The sequence below is a fragment of the Bubalus bubalis genome, chromosome 9 (genome assembly GCF_019923935.1).
Source record: "Bubalus bubalis isolate 160015118507 breed Murrah chromosome 9, NDDB_SH_1, whole genome shotgun sequence".
NCBI classification, from domain to species: Eukaryota; Metazoa; Chordata; class Mammalia; order Artiodactyla; family Bovidae; genus Bubalus; species Bubalus bubalis.
The window spans coordinates 40972131-40989246 of NC_059165.1; the positions used below are offsets into that span (position 1 = coordinate 40972131).

The following is a 17116-nucleotide window of genomic DNA, read 5'->3' on the forward strand; positions in this document are numbered from 1 at the left end:
CGAGAAGCAAATGGCAACCTACTTCAGTCTTCTGCCTGGGAAATCCCATGGACAGAAGAGCCTGGCAGGCTACAGTCCCTGGGATTGCAAAAGAGTCAGACACAACTTAGCAACTAGACAACAATGGCCAGGAGTATGAAAACACAGACTACAGCCATTCTTTCAGGTAAGAGCTCAGGGGTTATATGTGAGCAAGTAACAATGTTAGGTGGAAATCAAAGTAACATTTTTAGCACAGGTGTTGGCTCTAAACCTCAGTGCAAAGAGTTTTAGTGGACTGGACAGAACCATATGGAATACTGTTTTTGCCTAGGTAGACAATCAATCGATCACACCTGCCAGCTCCAAAATGAATAAACCCAAACATCCACAGACTACAAATGAGCATGCTGCAGCACTTGGCATCAAACTGCCCCGGCTGTGGTCCATGCAGTAGCTGTAGACCTAACTGCCACATGAGAAAAGAAAGAGCAAAGAGATAGCTCAGCTTGCTCCTGAGGTAAGGATCCTGGCCATGCCACTACTTAGGCTGCATGGAAGGAAGAAACAGAAAAGAGGAAAGGTAAATGGGAGAGACAGAGAGAAGCAAATACAGACACCAACCATTTGACGATGTACTTATGATCCCAGGAAGAGAATTATCCAGAAATCTAGAGACAGAGAATTCCTCCACTAGTGCGTGACCTTGCCTACATCAGCACATCCATAATGACTCGACTCCACACTCACATATTCGGTCCAATCATTGTGCTTGAGTGCTTGAGCTTTACCAAGCCTTATCAGAGGGAAGATTAAAAAAAAATGGGACTGAACATATTCAATGTCAGGGAGACTGAATCAAGAATTCACTGGAATAGAAGCAAAAGAAAAAAAATTGGTGTGATTCCACTTCACATTTGCTTCTTAACTCTTTCAAGCCACATACACAAAATCAGAGTTTCTCAATGTTGGCACTATTGATGTTTTGTACTAGATATTTTGTGCTGGGTTCTTTGTTGTGTGGGGCTGTCCTGTCCATTGAGGGTGTTTAGCAACATCCCTGATCTCTGCTGACATGCCAGTGGAACCCCTACACCCTGGCCCAGTTGTGACAACCAAGATGTCTCCAGACATTGCCGAATGTTTCAAGGGCAAAATCACCAACAGGTTGAGAATCACTGCACTAGATTATACTGTTAAGAAAACCACCAAATCACAACCAGTGATCTTTATTTCTTGTTCCCACTATAAGCTGTTGTGGAACAGCTTAGTTAGGCTGACGACTCAGCTCCAGGATCAGACTAATTGAGGAGCCACTATCTGAAGCACTGCTGTTAAGCATGACACAAAAACACAGACTTTTGTAAGCCAGGTACTGACAAACATAACGTCCATCCAAAGATGATGCATACTTCCTTTCACTCACAGTTCACCAGCCAAAGCAAATCACAATGACCATACACAACCGTAAGGATCAGAGAAATGCCCTTCCATTTGCTTGTAAGTAGAAATATTTCATGAACAGATTAAGGACAACCCCAGTTAGCATTTGAAAAAGTTCAAAGTTTCCTCCTCCATGAATTTTTTTATCTTTACTAGTTTCTTGCTTTTTATTTTTATTGGTATTGCTTTTCCAACTTAGGATGTTTGCTTATTAATTTAGCCTTTCTTCTTTTCTATTATACAGCTTTGAATTTTCCTCTAGCACTTCCTTTCTTATATCCCACAAATTTTAATATGTCATGTTTTATTTATTCTTCAGATTCAAGACTTTCCTAATTTCCACTATAATTTGCATTGGATGCATGAGTTATTTAGAATTATTATCATTTCTTTTAGTTTATCTAAAAATAAGGTACTTTGTAGGGGATTCAGTTTGTAATCTCTTACTATGGGAAGAGAATTGTGTGTTCAGTATTCATATGATGCTGACTGTTTTTAATGCTGATTTTTAAAATTTGTTCAGAGTTGCTTTATAGCCAAGTAAAGAGTCAATTTTTGTTAACTGTTATATAATCCTTAAAACTGAGGGTCTTCTCACTGTTAGGCGATTGTTATTATATATGATACTTAGATCAATGTTGTTTCACTTAAATATTCCTTATTCTTACTAACATTTTATCTGTTTGAGCAGTCAGTTTTTGAGAAAGAGAGGTTATGTTAAAGTTTACAATGTTCATTTGTCAGTTTCTCTTTGCAATTCTTGCAGTTTTTATTTTATATAATTTGAAGGTGTACACAAATTTTAAAATATTACCTATCTCTGAGGAGTTGAAATATTTTCATCCAAATGGGAACCCTCTTTATCTTCAGTCATGCTTTTGCCTTAAAAATCTACTTTGCTTGTTATTAATTAGCACAGCTACACAATCTTTCTTTTGGTTGCCTGGTATATCTTTTTCTATTCTTTTATTTTTAACCTTTCTATGTCCTACTTATTTTTAATTTTGCTTCCCTCAGAAGAGTTTAAGTTTTTTAATTAAAGTATAAATGATTTACAATGTTGTGCTAGTTTCTGGCATACAGCAAAATAATTCAGATTTTATATATATATATATTCTTAGAAATATATATATATATATTTCATATACATTTTTTCCTATTATTTTCCATTATGGTTTACTACAGGATACTGAATATACTTCCTTGTGCTAAACAACAGGATCTTGTTTTTCATTTATTCTACATATACTAGTTTGCATTTGCTAATCCCAAACTCCCAATCCATCCCTGCCCCCTCACTCCCCCACACCACATTGACCACCACAGATCTGTTCTTTAGGTTTGTGTGTCCTCATAATTTTAGACAAGTCTCTTAATATAAAACTGGGCTTTGCTTTCTTTTTAGTGCTATTTTTCTTTAATCAAATCCTAAAACATTTGTCTTTTAAATATATAATTTTTCCTATTTATAATTAAACTACAGTTACATTTATATTATTTCTACCATCTTACTTTGTACTGTCTATTTGTCCTATTTGCATTTGTGTGGGTTTCCTTTCTTGCTTTCTTTTGAAGTGTGCGTTTATTTCATTCTATTTTTTTTCTGAGATTATTTCACTCCCTTCTGAAGTCTATCCTTTAGAAGTGATTTTGTTAAGAATTGTTGGTAGCTTATGAACACTGTTTTTATTTGTCTGCAAGTTTCCTTTTTCAACTATTTTTGAAAGATGCATTAATTGGATATATTATTCTAGGTTGACCGATTTCTTCCTTTGATTTTTGACGCAATCATTCTGGATTCCATTGCTGCTACTGAAATTCAGTTCTCATTGTTTAATTATCTTCTGCTTGCAATTAAATGTATAGGTAACCTGGGGGAAGGATATTTTTCTGTTTGTTTTGAAAATTTCTTCAGTTTGCTATTTATGAGGCTTTGTTCATAAATTTGTTTTGTCCTGTTTGATATGATTTTAATCTGAGAATTCATGTCTTTCATTAACTCTAGAAATTTATCAGTCATTATCTCCTCAAATATTGCCTCCTCTTCTATTCTCTTCTTCCACAACTGTTTAGACAGTTTAGAGTCTTTTACTCTATCTTCCAGGCTTCCCTGATAGCTCATTTGGTAAAGAATCCACCTGCAATGCAGGAGACCCCAGTTTGACTCCTGGGTTGGGAAAATCTGCTGGAGAAGGGATAGGCTACCCATTCCAGTATTCTTGGATTTCTCCTGTGGCTCAGATGGTAAAGAATCCACCTGCAATGAGAGAGACCTGGGTTTGATCCCTGGATTGGGAAGATCCCCTGGAGAAGGGAAAGGCTACCCATTCCAGTATTCTGCCCAGGAGAATTCCATGGACTGTATTCCATGGTGTTGCAAAGAGTCGGACACAACTGAGCAACTTTCAATTCACTTCACTCTGTCCTCCTTAGCTCCTAACATTTTCTATTTCTTTGTTTCTCTGTGTTGCAATCTGTAATTTCCTCTGATTTATCTTCCAATCTAAAAATTTCCTTTTTAATTGTATATAATCTGCAATATGTCCACTGACTCAATGGACATGAGTTTGAGTAAGCTCTGGGAGTTGGTGATGGACAGGCAAGCCTAGTGTGCTGCAGTCCTTGGGGTCTCAAAGAGTTGGACACGACTGAGCAACTGAACGAACTGAATATGCAATATGATCCATCTATTTATCTCAATAACACTATTTTTTTAAATTTTATATGCTGTATTTTTAAAATCTGCCCAAGAGTTTTACTGATTCTTATTTATTACTCTCAGCATAATTCTCTCATGGAAGGTCAGTATAAAGAGCACCCAAAAGGAAAAAATCTCATAACAATAGCAATCAAGACTTGATGATGTTACTAACATAAATAACTTCAATGCAAATTTCTCCCTTAGTTTAAATTTAGAGAATAAAAGAGGTTGTCTCGTATAATGCTATCTTTTATTGGATAACAAGAGTATGCAGATATTTTCCTTTTGCCCTAATAGCTCAAAAACTTGGAACTTATATTTATGCCCAACTGCAACAGATTTCCTCAGCCTAACTTTTTGGATTCAATCATTCCTTAAAAAATCCTTAAAAAATCATTTCCATCCTTCCTTTAAAAAAACAAAAAGCTAATATCCATGTACTCATTTCTATTTTAATATGTATTTTCTATTATAATACTCAGATCCTTGAGGTAGTATGTGAGGTATAATCATAATAACAAATGTCCTGAGGCTTCAGTCTCATCATTGGTCAAATGATATTTACAGTTTTAAAATTTTTAATAGTGTGGCATAAAGAAAAATGGAACTTCCAGCAAAACATAGCTGAAAACTCATGGTAATTCCTCCAAATGAAGTCTTTCAATCCAGAGAACATCTTAATATACCAATATAATTTAAGTTTATTTGGAGGAATCATTAAAATAATAAAATAATCATTAAAATAATATTGTTAGATAGTGATAGCTAAATTTACTAATACAATTATAATCACTATTATTTCATTTGAGTCTCTTGCCAACCTTGAGATAAGCAGGATGGATAATATCCCTCATTTATCAGGGAAGAAAATAGGCCATATTACTTCTCTATCACAATGAACTCTCAAACGTGACATGTGAAATGATTAATATGGATGTGAAAACATTACATATTATTTATCTTTAAATACATTACATATTATTTATCTTTAAATACATTAATACACGTTGTATTTATGCTTTTGCCTAAAAAAGCAAATAAGTGGAACCTTACCAATATACAGCAAGAAAGTAATATATATAATTTATAACAACTGTGCACAGAGATGCACACTCAAAAATATTTTATTGATAGTGATGTGACATTAAAAAGTTTAATGACATTAAGTTTATAAGCAATTGCTCTAAGCAATATAGTAGAAGGTACAAGATTAGAATACAGATCTATGAATATATATCCCTACCTGGACTATAGGACATCCAAACCCAAAGAAAAGGAAGAATTGAGGAAAAGTTTTAAATGAACAGGAGATTTACTACAACAAATAATAGAAGTTCCAAAGACTAACTGCCTTCCTTTGAGAAATTAAGCATGATAGTTAAAAGTTCAAATTATATAGTTTTCTAAACAAGAAATAAAATATCTCAGTACGGAAGGAATGCATTTTTTAAAAAGCAGAATAGATTAATTTAAATTATACCCTAGTGGACATTTCATTATTAGGTTTATATATGATTGCATCTGGAAAACATCATTCTTCTCAATAGGAAAATTATGCAATATGTATTATATTCTGGAAGTATCACATAAAATTACTTTAATTCTCTCATCAGCATGTAGGTCCCAATTTGCTATAAGAATAATTGTGAAACAATCCTATCATATATGCTTTGTGGAATGAAAAAAAAGCTTGAGTCTCAAAATTCCACATATAACCAATATGAATAAAAAAGTATTTTTGGAATTCATCAATAAGAACTTTAACTGGGTTTAATGTCGACAATGGAAATATATTGGAATCCAGTTCTGTGATCAGCTGACCAGGCATTCTTACATGGCTGTGTTTATCAGGAATTGTGAAGATTACGTGGGTTAATACATATCAAACTTTCAGAAAAGTGTCCATCCCTTTTGTCTTTGCACATGCACACACCAGTAGCTCCAGGTAGGAGACGCTGTCGTTGTCAGCCCGGGTGCCTCAGAACTGATGATCATCTAAGTCCATCTTCCTAGAATCTCTAGTTTTACAGATGAAGAAACAAGCTTAGAGGAAATAATACAGGCCTTTGCTCTTTCCATATATTAGGCTGCCCTCAACCATCATTCCAGGACAATGTAATTTTCTCTCAGAGCTAATGTGGTTCTTAGAAGGAACTTCCCAGACACTTTGGGGTCCTCTCCCTTCTTCTAGAGCCTAAGCTGAACTGCTCAGTTTATAACCAAAGGGGTCACAAGCCTGAAGCCCAAAGATGTAACTCCTGGTTGAGGTCCCCTTGCTCACACATACATAAACCCACATGGTTTTCAAAAGCCCTTTAAAGCTTTGCTTTGCAACCTTTTCACCTTCAATAAGTGTAACACATACACATCATTTATACACATTGTGAAAGGAAGGCAAAATAAACCCTCTTTCCGAGTTCAGCTCAGCCTGGGCTTTCCTTTAGTACAACAGCTCTCAACTAGGGTGATTTTCCTCCAAGGAGACATTGGCAGTATCTTGAGACATTCTTGATTGTTACAAATGGCAAGGAGAGGGTGTGCTACTGGCTTTTAGTGGGTAGAGGCTAAGGGTGCTGCTAATATGTACAAGACAGCCTCCTACAACAAAGAATTATCTGACCCAAAATGCCAATATTGTCATAGTTAAGAAACCCTGCTCTAGTAACTAGAAAACTAAGGTGCCCCCTATAATAGCACAGACATTTCATGGCTGACCCGAGGCAAGCTTCTTTGACTCTAGCAGCCTCTTTTGGATTTGTCAATAAAATGAGGGTAATAATAGAACTTTAACTGGATACAACAAGACCATCTATGTTAAACCTTCAATATGGTGCCTGTTTTGCAATCAGCAATTGATTAATTCCTTCAGTAAACATTTATCGAGCCCAAGATGCTATGGACATAGAGGTTTGTGAAAACACTTACTGTTTCTGTGCTCAGAGAGCTACAATCTAGAGAGGAGATATTAATCAGAGTCACATGAACAATAAAAATTAGCTTTTGTTATTGTTGTTATTAATAAGAGATTTCTCTGGATTTCCCCATGCTTCTACTTCTAAGCCTTGCTGTGATTTTCCCATTACAACCCAAGAAGGGCTAATACCAAAAGTAAGTGGGCTAAAACTCTTCCATGCCCATACAGGGACGGAAGAGCAGGAAAGCTCTTTGCTCATCTGTCAGCTCATTGACCTCTGAGAGAAGCTGCCCTCAAGTTCTAATTGCCTGCTGCAAACTCCACAGTGTCTGGGGAGGGGGGGCACGTGATCCACGGACAGCCCTGCCATCATGCTGCGTTGCTATAGTAAGGATGCCCTTTATTGATCAGACCAGCCTGGAGTCATGTAACTCCCTAGGCTGCCACTGGGCTCCTCAAGGGGCAGCTGGCAGCAGCGGCATCTCTCTGGACCGAGAGTGACCCTCAGCTCTGCCCTCTCTCCCACCCCGGACACATGAAGGCTGCCCACAAAACACCTAATGCTTCTTTGCAGTGTCTTGTCATTCACACACTAATTTGAAGTCACAGATCAAAACTGGATAGACACACCAGGGAAAAGAGATTTGAAGATTCCCTGCCTTCCCTAAAGCAACACTACAACCTTGCATCAGCAGCCAGCAAACCCATTGTTTTCCCCAGAGAATCTCTCTCCTACCCTTTAATTTCACCACTTTCTAGAGTCCTTCCATCTTGCCAACATTTTTATTATAGGAAGTTTGACACTGAATCTTAGCAGAAGTGCAATATGTCTGCTACCGATTAGAAAGCCAGTGTCCTGAGAGGTTAACAGACATATTCAAAGGTCATAATACTGGTTAATGCAGCACAACAAAGACAGAGATCCAGGTTTTTGCTTCTTTCTAGCATCCTCAGAGAATGAGGCACCCAGAAGGTGTTCCCACATAGGCTTTCTTTTTCTTTAGCTTTCTAAAAGACAAATTTAATTGTTTCTTCATATATCTGCTTAGAAATTTAGGTGAGAAGCCATTATTTCTAAAAAAATAAGATATTAAAATTTTCTTGCATCCTCCAGAACTCCAAATGTCACTGAATATTCACATTTATCTACTGAACACCCACCCCCCATTGCCTCCCCACCACCATTCACATGTGTCAGTGATCTGTGAATTCACTAAGGGTCCTTGTTGGTGAGAAAGCTCAAGTAAAGTAGTCACATGACTAAATGAAACTCATACATTAAGTCAGCAGCAAGGCCAGAATTTAGGGTTCTAGTTAATGGCAAAATCATTTAAACCAAAGAAGGAAAATACACAGAAATTATCTTTCAGCTCTTTATTTTTGTGATGCCAGTGCCAGGCAACACTAATCAAGAACAGCACTCTTTTTATTGGAAACTTGGATTCAGTCTCAGAATTCTTAAGATGATAATCCAAACATCTATTACTCGTCAAGTTCAACATGTACTGATTCAGAAAGGCCTCTTCAAGCAGGATCCAGTTCAGAGGGGATTTAAGGATGAGACGAAGACAGACATGTAAAGATTCAGGGGAAGAGCATTCTAGGCGGAAGGAACAACATATGAAAAGTGCCAGATAGGAAATGATATTGACATATCCAAGGAACTGGAAGAGATAATTGTGGTTGCATTGCAGTGAGCAAAGAGGAGTAGAAGGAGATAAGATGGATTAGGTGGGAGTTCAGGGGATTGTCCCCAAAGCACAATGGCCTCCTAACACCTGAGTGTTAATTTAGTGTGATTTAATTTGATAGGTAAGATTAATACCAAGAAGACAAAGTTTCTGCACAGCAAAGGAAACCGTAAACAAAATGAAAAGACACCCACATAATGGGAGAAAACATTTGCAAATGAAGCAACCAATAAGGGATTCATTCTCCAAAATACACAAACAATTCATGCAGTTCTATGTCCAAAAAAAAAAAAAACAATCAAAAAATGGGCAGAAGATTTAAATAAACATTTCTCCAAAGAATACACACAGATGGTCAAAAAGCATATGAAAAGATGCTCAACATCACTAATTATCAGAGAAATGCCAGCCAGAATGGCTATCATCAAAATATCTACAAACAAGAAGTGCTGCAGAGGGTATGGAGAAAAGGAAACCCTCCTACACTATGGTGGGCAGGTAAATTGGTATAGCCATCTATGGAGAACAATATGGAAGTTCCTTTAAAAACTAAAGCTAGACATACCATATGATGCAGCCATTTCACTCCTGGGCATACATCCAGAGAAAAGCATAATCAGAAAGGATACATGCATCCCAATGTTCATTGCAGCACTATTTACAATAGCTAGGACACAGGAGTGACCTAAATGTCCATCAACAGGGGAATGGATGAAGAAAATGTGATAGATACAATGAAATATTACTCAGCCATAAAAAAGAATAGAAAGTCATTTGAAGTAACATGAATGGACCTAGAGATTATCACACTACGTGAAGTAAGCCAGAGTAAGACAAACATCACTCATATGTGAAACCTAATTTTTTAAAAAATGAAACAAATGAACTTATTTACAAGATTGAAACAGACTTACAGATATGGAAAACAAACTTATGGTTACCAAAGAGGAAACATGGGGAATGGATAAATCAGGAGCTTGGAATGAACATATACATACTACTATATATAAGATTAAATATAGATAACCAACAAGGACCTACAATATAGTACAGGGAATTCTAGTCAATATTCTGTGATAACCTATATAAGAAAAGAAGTCTAAAAAAGAATGAATATATGTATATGTATAACTGAATCACTGTGCCATACACCCGAAAGACAACATTGTAAATCAACTACGCTCTAACAAACTTAAATAAAGAAACATTGGTACAAGGGGGAAAAGACAAAGATGACCCCCAAGGAATAGTTTTGTGTAGAGGACCTAAATACGAAAAAATAAACAGAAACACTGGGTATCTTGGTAGAAAGTAAGAAATCACTGTCAGCTCAATGCTGCGAGGGTACTGACAAACTACACGAGTCTGGATTCAGTCAGAAGCAGGACCAGAAGGAGGCAGCTGTATGTGTACATGTGCATATTACAGGATTTGTTACAGGGATCTGACTTTGCACAACTGTGGGAACTAGTAAAGCTGTATCTTTAAGGCTGTTGTCTTTGCATCCTATGCTGGTTCTTAGAGCCTGCAGGGCAGGCAGCAAAAAAAGGAAAGATGGATGAAAAGTGAGGAACAGCAAAGACAAGCTGGAAGCCACTGTATGAGCTGGAGTTCCCATCAACTGGAGCCTCTGTCAGTTCTCATTACCTCTGACCCTATGGGGTGGATTTCCTGCGGAAGTCAGAGCCTTTCCCCATGGAGCTTAGCATGCACATTGCCGAAGAGTCAGAGAGAAGCTGAAGGAGGGTCCTGAGGAAGGAAAAATAGTTGCAGATCTGCCTGGCTGCAGCCACATGCCAAGGAGGTGAGCCTTCAGATAAGGCACACTGTGTATGAACTACAAAATGACTCCTACTTCCCTTCCAGCCTCCAAATTTCACACATGGACTCTCTCTGCAGCCCACTCTCACTGGAAATACACCAGAAAGTGGGCTTCAGCCTAGATATTATATCACATCACATCTATCAACCAGAGGGTAGACTTGTAAGGCCAGCTTTTGCCTACTTACCAGCACCCCTTCTACTCTGCTCCCCTCTTCAACCCCACAAGGCCATGGTCATCTCTAGGTACACATGATAGGACTAAAATCTGACCTCTTTCTCCCTCTCCCCCTCTCTCATTTGAACCAGGACACACACACACAGACTGTAGATATCTGAGAGGTAGAGTAGGGTGTAGTAGACTTGCAGAGGTAGAGGAAGGTGGAGGCTGAGGACAGGTGAATGGGTCTGCAAGCAGGGAGAGCTGGAGAAGAGCAACAAGCAAGGACGAGAGAGATTCTGTGACTCCTGAGAAACAGAAAGGCCCCTCAGTTCCTCCCTTTCTCTAAGGGGCCTAATTGTGCTTTTCTTCCTGTGTAACATGTGATGGCCAAATGCAATTATAAAAACTCCACTCGCACCTTTACTTTTGCAAACTGGGCTTTGTTTCTGGAGCCAATCCATCCCTAAGTCAGACAGTGGGGGTTGAAGACGATCTGAACCTGCTTCCCAGTTCTCCCCAGTTACTATACTGCATGACCCAGATGGCACAATTTAGAGGTGCTTTGAGTCACACCCACAAAGACATGCCACAAAGTCATAGTAACTTGGAGGAAATGGCAAAACTAGGGAGAACCGAAAGAATCATGGAAATCTCTCCCACCTGTGCTGAGTGCTGGGCACGTCACGTCATGTCAGCAGAGGCCTCATAAGGTACTGGAGAGGTGCAATTTCAACTACTGCATCTCCTAAAATGTGCACTTGAGAGATGGCGCTCTTCCCAGAGCTGTCAATCTTCCAGCATTCATGATCCTGAAAACTGATTTAATAGAACATTTTAAAGTAACTTTTTCAAAACTCTATGCCAAAAAGAAAAAGGAAAGTGCTAATTGCACTTTAGAGCTTCAGGGGCTTTTCAGTCCAGCATCTCAAAGTACTTGATGAACGCTCGTTTCACACAACCTCGCCTCACCCCTTAGTGGGAATAGATCAGTATTGTTGAGCTCATCTTACCATATGGAGAAACCGAGGCCTTTCTCAAGAAAGATGAGAATGTCACTGCTTCCAATTTTCCACCTTAAGAAGAATTAAGGAGTAGTGTGGCTCATTCAGACCAAGGCTTGGTAAATGCCTCAGCCTGAGACATCATATCAGGCGTATTTCTGTTGCACATATTCTATTTAAGGTGTAAGTTTCACTGGCCAGTATGCTTCACCACAAGGTAAGAGAGACACAAGCAACTGATAGCTCCAATCCTTGAAACTCTACAAACAAAAGCAGAATGAAAGTACATTCATCAGAGCTTCATTTTTCTAAAAGTCTCAAGGAAGAGTTTTGACTGAGTGGTTTGGATCTGCATACCCACACCTGGACCAACTGCTGAGGACCACAGAGATGGATACTGCAAATCACATGGGTCACCTGTGGCCAATGGGAACAGGGAATACTACACAAAAAGGAGAATTAACCAAGACATAACCAGCAGGAGAATTGCAACCACTTTAAATTGTTCTTCAAGAAATCTACCTCAGCAAAATACACACGTCTTATCCTCTCCCTGCCTCAAGCACTCTACCCGGGTGTCTTATGTCTCCTGCATTGGCAGGTGGGTGCTTTACTGTCTGAGACAGTAGGGATGCCCAAATACGAAGACGACATTCAGCTAAGTTTTTGTGTATGTACACATTTGAGTCCTTAGGGTAAATTCTTACAAGTGGCACACCCAAGTCAAATGGTACTCATTTTTTGAAGATATTAATCCTTTTTGTTGACCTGCTTTTCAAAAAGGGGGTACAAATTTATATGCCCATATAATATGTAAATGCATTATCACTATTCTCTTATCAACTTTTTAAGGAAATGGTGAACATGCAGTAAAATGGTCCAAAGAAACTGGTGAAACAGAAAAGAAAAGGACCCAAATATATTACTGCTTAGACAATTAGAATCTGAACAACTAAGAGCTGTTTATACTGACAAGGTATGAATGAAATCAAGCAAAATGAAAAAGAAGGCTGGATCTTGTCTCTGAGCAAGGGCTGTGACCTTCCAGAATCAGGCAGCAATGTAAACAAGAAACTTTCTTCATGCCAGCCAACTGAGCACTTAGAAGGAGCTGGCCGGGCATAGCTTACTTTCCCAGGCCTCACCCATGGGAAAGCCAGCTGAACGCCTGGCAGTATGCCATAGGATTACATTTCTCAAGGATCATGGCTCTTAGAGCCATGGAGGCATACCTGTCAAAGGCAGACACTCTGGCCCATAATTGCCCCAAGACAGTGTGGCTAATTGCCATTGCTGAAAATAATCTCTGAAGATTACGGCCGGCATCATAAATAACTGGGAGTTCTGCACCGACACACTATGACAAGGTCTAAGTCCCTCTTATCTTTTACTAGAGTGAAGCTTGTGCATTCGTGTTACTAACGAATCTTTTTCATTTGTGCAAGTGATGTTTCCATTTGACAATGACATGAACATAAAGTGGAGGTTAATTCACTCCACTGTGAGAGGTTCATTATTTAACTTGATGTTGAAGACAAAACAATGTAGCTTAATAGATGACAAATAGAAATTAGTTGTGATGAATTTTGCCATTTAATTCTAGCAGGCTCATTGAATGTTTGCCATAAACATGGCAAGAAAGCCATCGCTGCCCTCTCTGTGGGTGGGATTTGTTCATTCTGCTATTTCCAAGGTATCGCCCAAGGATTGGGAAACTCTCAGTGGGAAGTTACACTGGGAAATGAGCAATCCCCAGTTATACAAAAGACTTGAGACTAATGGTGATACACTGACACTGGGGCAGATTTTTCTTTTTATTGGATCACTTTTCTTTATCACTGGATAAACAATTAACTTACACAGCTAAACACTAGAAGTTGTATTGAATTTTGATAGCTGTTACCATTAGCATCTAAAACCTACACTTGTGCCTTTTTATTCTTCCATATGGAGATAGCTAAGGAATAAAAGAAAGAGCTATAATTCTAGAATTAAATAGAGCTTATGTTGGAATCCCAGACCAGTTAATTACTAAGTAGGTGCTTTTAGGTTAGTTATTCAACTTCTCCTATCCTCAATTTCCTCATTCATAGAGTGGGAATATTATTAGTATTTACCTCATACTATAGATGGGATTCTGTAAAGGGAGTGATACGTATAACTTAGAATTTTTATAAAGTCAATTTCCTTGAAAAATGGTTAGCAATTCAGTCATTAATTCTGATGCTTTTCCCCTCCATCAAGACATACAATCTGTAAGAAAAGCAGGATATGTCATTTACACCTTCATCCCTTCAGTAGACTCCTTCTCCCAAAGCTATTTGCATTCACAGTCAGTTCAGTTGCTCAGTCACGTCTGACTCTTTGCGACCCCATGGACCGCAGCATGCCAGGCTTCCCTTTCCATCACCAATTTCCAGAGCTTACTCAAACCCATGTTCATCAAGTTGCCATCCAACCATCTCATCTTCTGTTGTCCCTTTCTCCTCCTGCCTTCAATCTTTCCCAGCATCAGGGTCTTTTCAAATGAGTCAGTTCTTTGCATTAGATGGCCAAAGTATTGGAGTTTCAGCTTCAGCATCAGTTCTTCCAATGAGTATTCAGGACTGATTTCCTTTAGGATGGACTGGTTGGATCTCCTTGCAGTCCAAGGGACTCTCAAGAGTCTTCTCCAACACCACAGTTCAAAAGCATCAATTCTTCAGTGGTCTGCTTTCTTTATAGTCCAACTCTCACATCCACACAGGACTACTGGAAAAACCACAGCTTTGCTTAGATGGAACTTTGTTGGTAAAGTAATGTCTCTGCTTTTTAATATTCTGTCTAGGTTGGTCCTAGCTTTTCTTCCAAGGAGCAAATATCTAAATGTCATGGCTGCTGTCACCATCTGCAGTGATTTTGCAGCCCCCAAAAATAAAATCTCTCACTGTTTCCATTTTTTTCCCATCTATTTGCCGTGAAATGATGGGATCGGATGCCATGATCTTAGTTTTCTGAATGTTGAGTTTTAAGCCAACTTTTTCACTCTTCTCTTTCACTTTCATCAAGAGGCTCTTTAATTCTTCTTTGCTTTCTGTCATAAGTGTGGTGTCAGCTGCATATCTGAGGTTATTGATATTTCTCCCGGCAACCTTGATTCCAGCTTGTGCTTCATCCAGCCCAGCATTTCTCATGATGTAGTCTGCATATAAGTTAAATAAGCAGGGTGACAATATACAGCCTTGATTAATGCTTTCCATATTTGGAACAGTCTGTTGTTCCATGTCCAGTTCTAACTGTTGCTTCTTGACCTGCATATAGGTTTCTCAAGAGGCAGGTCAGGTGGTCTGGTATGCCCATGTCTTTCAGAATTTTCCACAGTTTCTTGTGATCCACACAAATAAAGGCGTTGGCATAGTCAATAAAGCAGAAGTAGATGTTTTTCTGGAACTTTCTTGCTTTTTTGATGATCCAACGGATGTTGGCAATTTGATCTCTGGTTCCTCTGCCTTTTCTAAATCCAGCTTGAACATCTGGAAGTTCACAGTTCACATACTGTTGAAGCCTGGCTTGGAGAATTTTGAGCATTATTTCGCTTGCGTGTGAGATGAGTGCAATTATGTAGTAGTTTGAACATTCTTTGGCATTGCCTTTCTTTGGGATTGGAATGAAAACTGACCTTTTCCAGTCCTTGTCCACTACTGAGTTTTCCAAATTTGCTGGCATACTGAGTGCAGCACTTTCACAGCATCATCTTTGTATTAGTCCATGCCTTTTCACTGAGGAAAGACTTTGTCCCCAATTTAGGTCCAACTGAGAATGTAATGAGATAAAAGAAAGAAGGCCATTTTAGGAAAAATGTGCAAAGCTTTGCAAAGGCTCTGTGTTAGTGAGGAGTATGGAAAGTACAAGGTCTGAAAGAAATCCAGCTTGTCTAGAGCATAGAAATTCAGAAGATTATGATAAGATAATAGGCAGAGTCAAGATTTTGCAGACCTCAGAAGGCCATGGTGAAGAGTTTTGTCTTTATCTGAAGAGCAATGAGGGAAGGCCAAGTGTCCCAACCAGGACCATAATACATTTAGATTTTATTTCAAAGAGATAACTCTGAAAGTAGTATGGAAATAAGATTTGGAAGTGGGCAAGAGTAGCTACAGCCTGACCAGGCTGAAAGCTACTGCAGTGGCCCAGAGCAAGATGGCAGTGGCTTAGATGAGGCAGAGGTAGATAAAAAAGTATGGAAAGGCTGGTAAATATCTAGGAGGCGAAATTCATCAGACTTGGTAATAGATTCGATATGGATATGGGGATAAAGAAGAAGGAGGTATCAATGAGTTGCATGAATCATCAGGTCCAGTATCCTTGTTTAGAAATTAGGCTCAGAAAAGTAAATTAATTTTATAGAAATCAACCCACATCTATTAATGACTGAGCTCATGACATGTGTATGTATATATAGTGTGCATGCATGCATATGATGTGTATGAGAGAGAAAGGATGTTTTTCTATATACTGTGTGTTCACATACAATAGTTTTATATTCCTAAATAAAAGTTAGAACCCTTGTGCCCATCTCACACCTCTATTAAGTGCATCCCTTTGACATAGTATTCATTCTCTGTGCTTATTTTTCTAAACTGGAGTGTATATGCAACGCTGTATATACTTTTTCATCTCTCCACTGTGTGGTCACCTCATTTTTATTGTTATTCTGGATTCTATTCAATATATTAGTTTGTGGCTTATGTGAGCATATTTTAATAATTTTGAAGGAATCTTTTCATCATTGAAGTTTGCCTAAAGAAGGCCTGAAATAATCAGTATTTCAGATTTTTACTGCTCTCCACCACGCACCCCCCCAACCATGCACACACACTCATATATGTTTTGCTATTTTAAAGAAAGAGATTTAACAGCCATAAGGCACTTTTAAAAATAACATTCACATCTGGGCTGACCACCTGTATGCCAAAATTTAGCTTGATGTTAATTAAAACAGGCATGTTATAAACCTCAGGAAATGGCAGCTGACCCCTAACTATGAATGTAATGCTATAATAATATGTAGTAAAAATAAGACATTTTGAGGCTGTTGCCCAAACCACTCATGCATTAAAATTCTCACCACTGTATACCCTTGTGTGAGGACGGGTAAATCAACTGCAGAAGTGGTCCAACCAAAAAATAATAATGATAACAATTCAAGGGGTAAGAGCCATTCATTCATTTAACAGATGGCTTTAAATGCCTGTCCTGGACAGCCATTCCACCTTCTGAGAAAGATTCTGCATGGAGTTTGGAAGAACAATGCGATTTACTGTGCCAGATATTATGATAGTATCAATGTGGCTGACATCTATTGAATATTTTACTATGAGTCTGGCACTGTACTAAGTACTTAACATAGATGATTTCATTTAATCC

At 38.4% G+C, this 17116-nt stretch overlaps 1 long non-coding RNA gene across 5 annotated transcripts in view; it reads right to left on the minus strand.

Annotated features, from left to right (window-relative positions):
* The window catches only part of LOC102403646, a 473607-nt gene that overhangs the window by 420889 nt on the left and 35602 nt on the right, over positions 1-17116 (minus strand). For 2 of the 5 annotated variants that reach the window (XR_003111300.3, XR_006553237.2), the window contains exons 5-6: positions 11373-11528; positions 5230-6141 (exon numbers count right to left, since the gene is read on the minus strand). This is a non-coding gene — a long non-coding RNA (uncharacterized LOC102403646). Of the gene's footprint in view, positions 1-5229; positions 6142-10375; positions 10478-11372; positions 11529-17116 lie in introns of those variants that run through there. The other 3 variants (XR_006553240.2, XR_006553239.2, XR_006553238.2) reach the window with 3 other exon arrangements.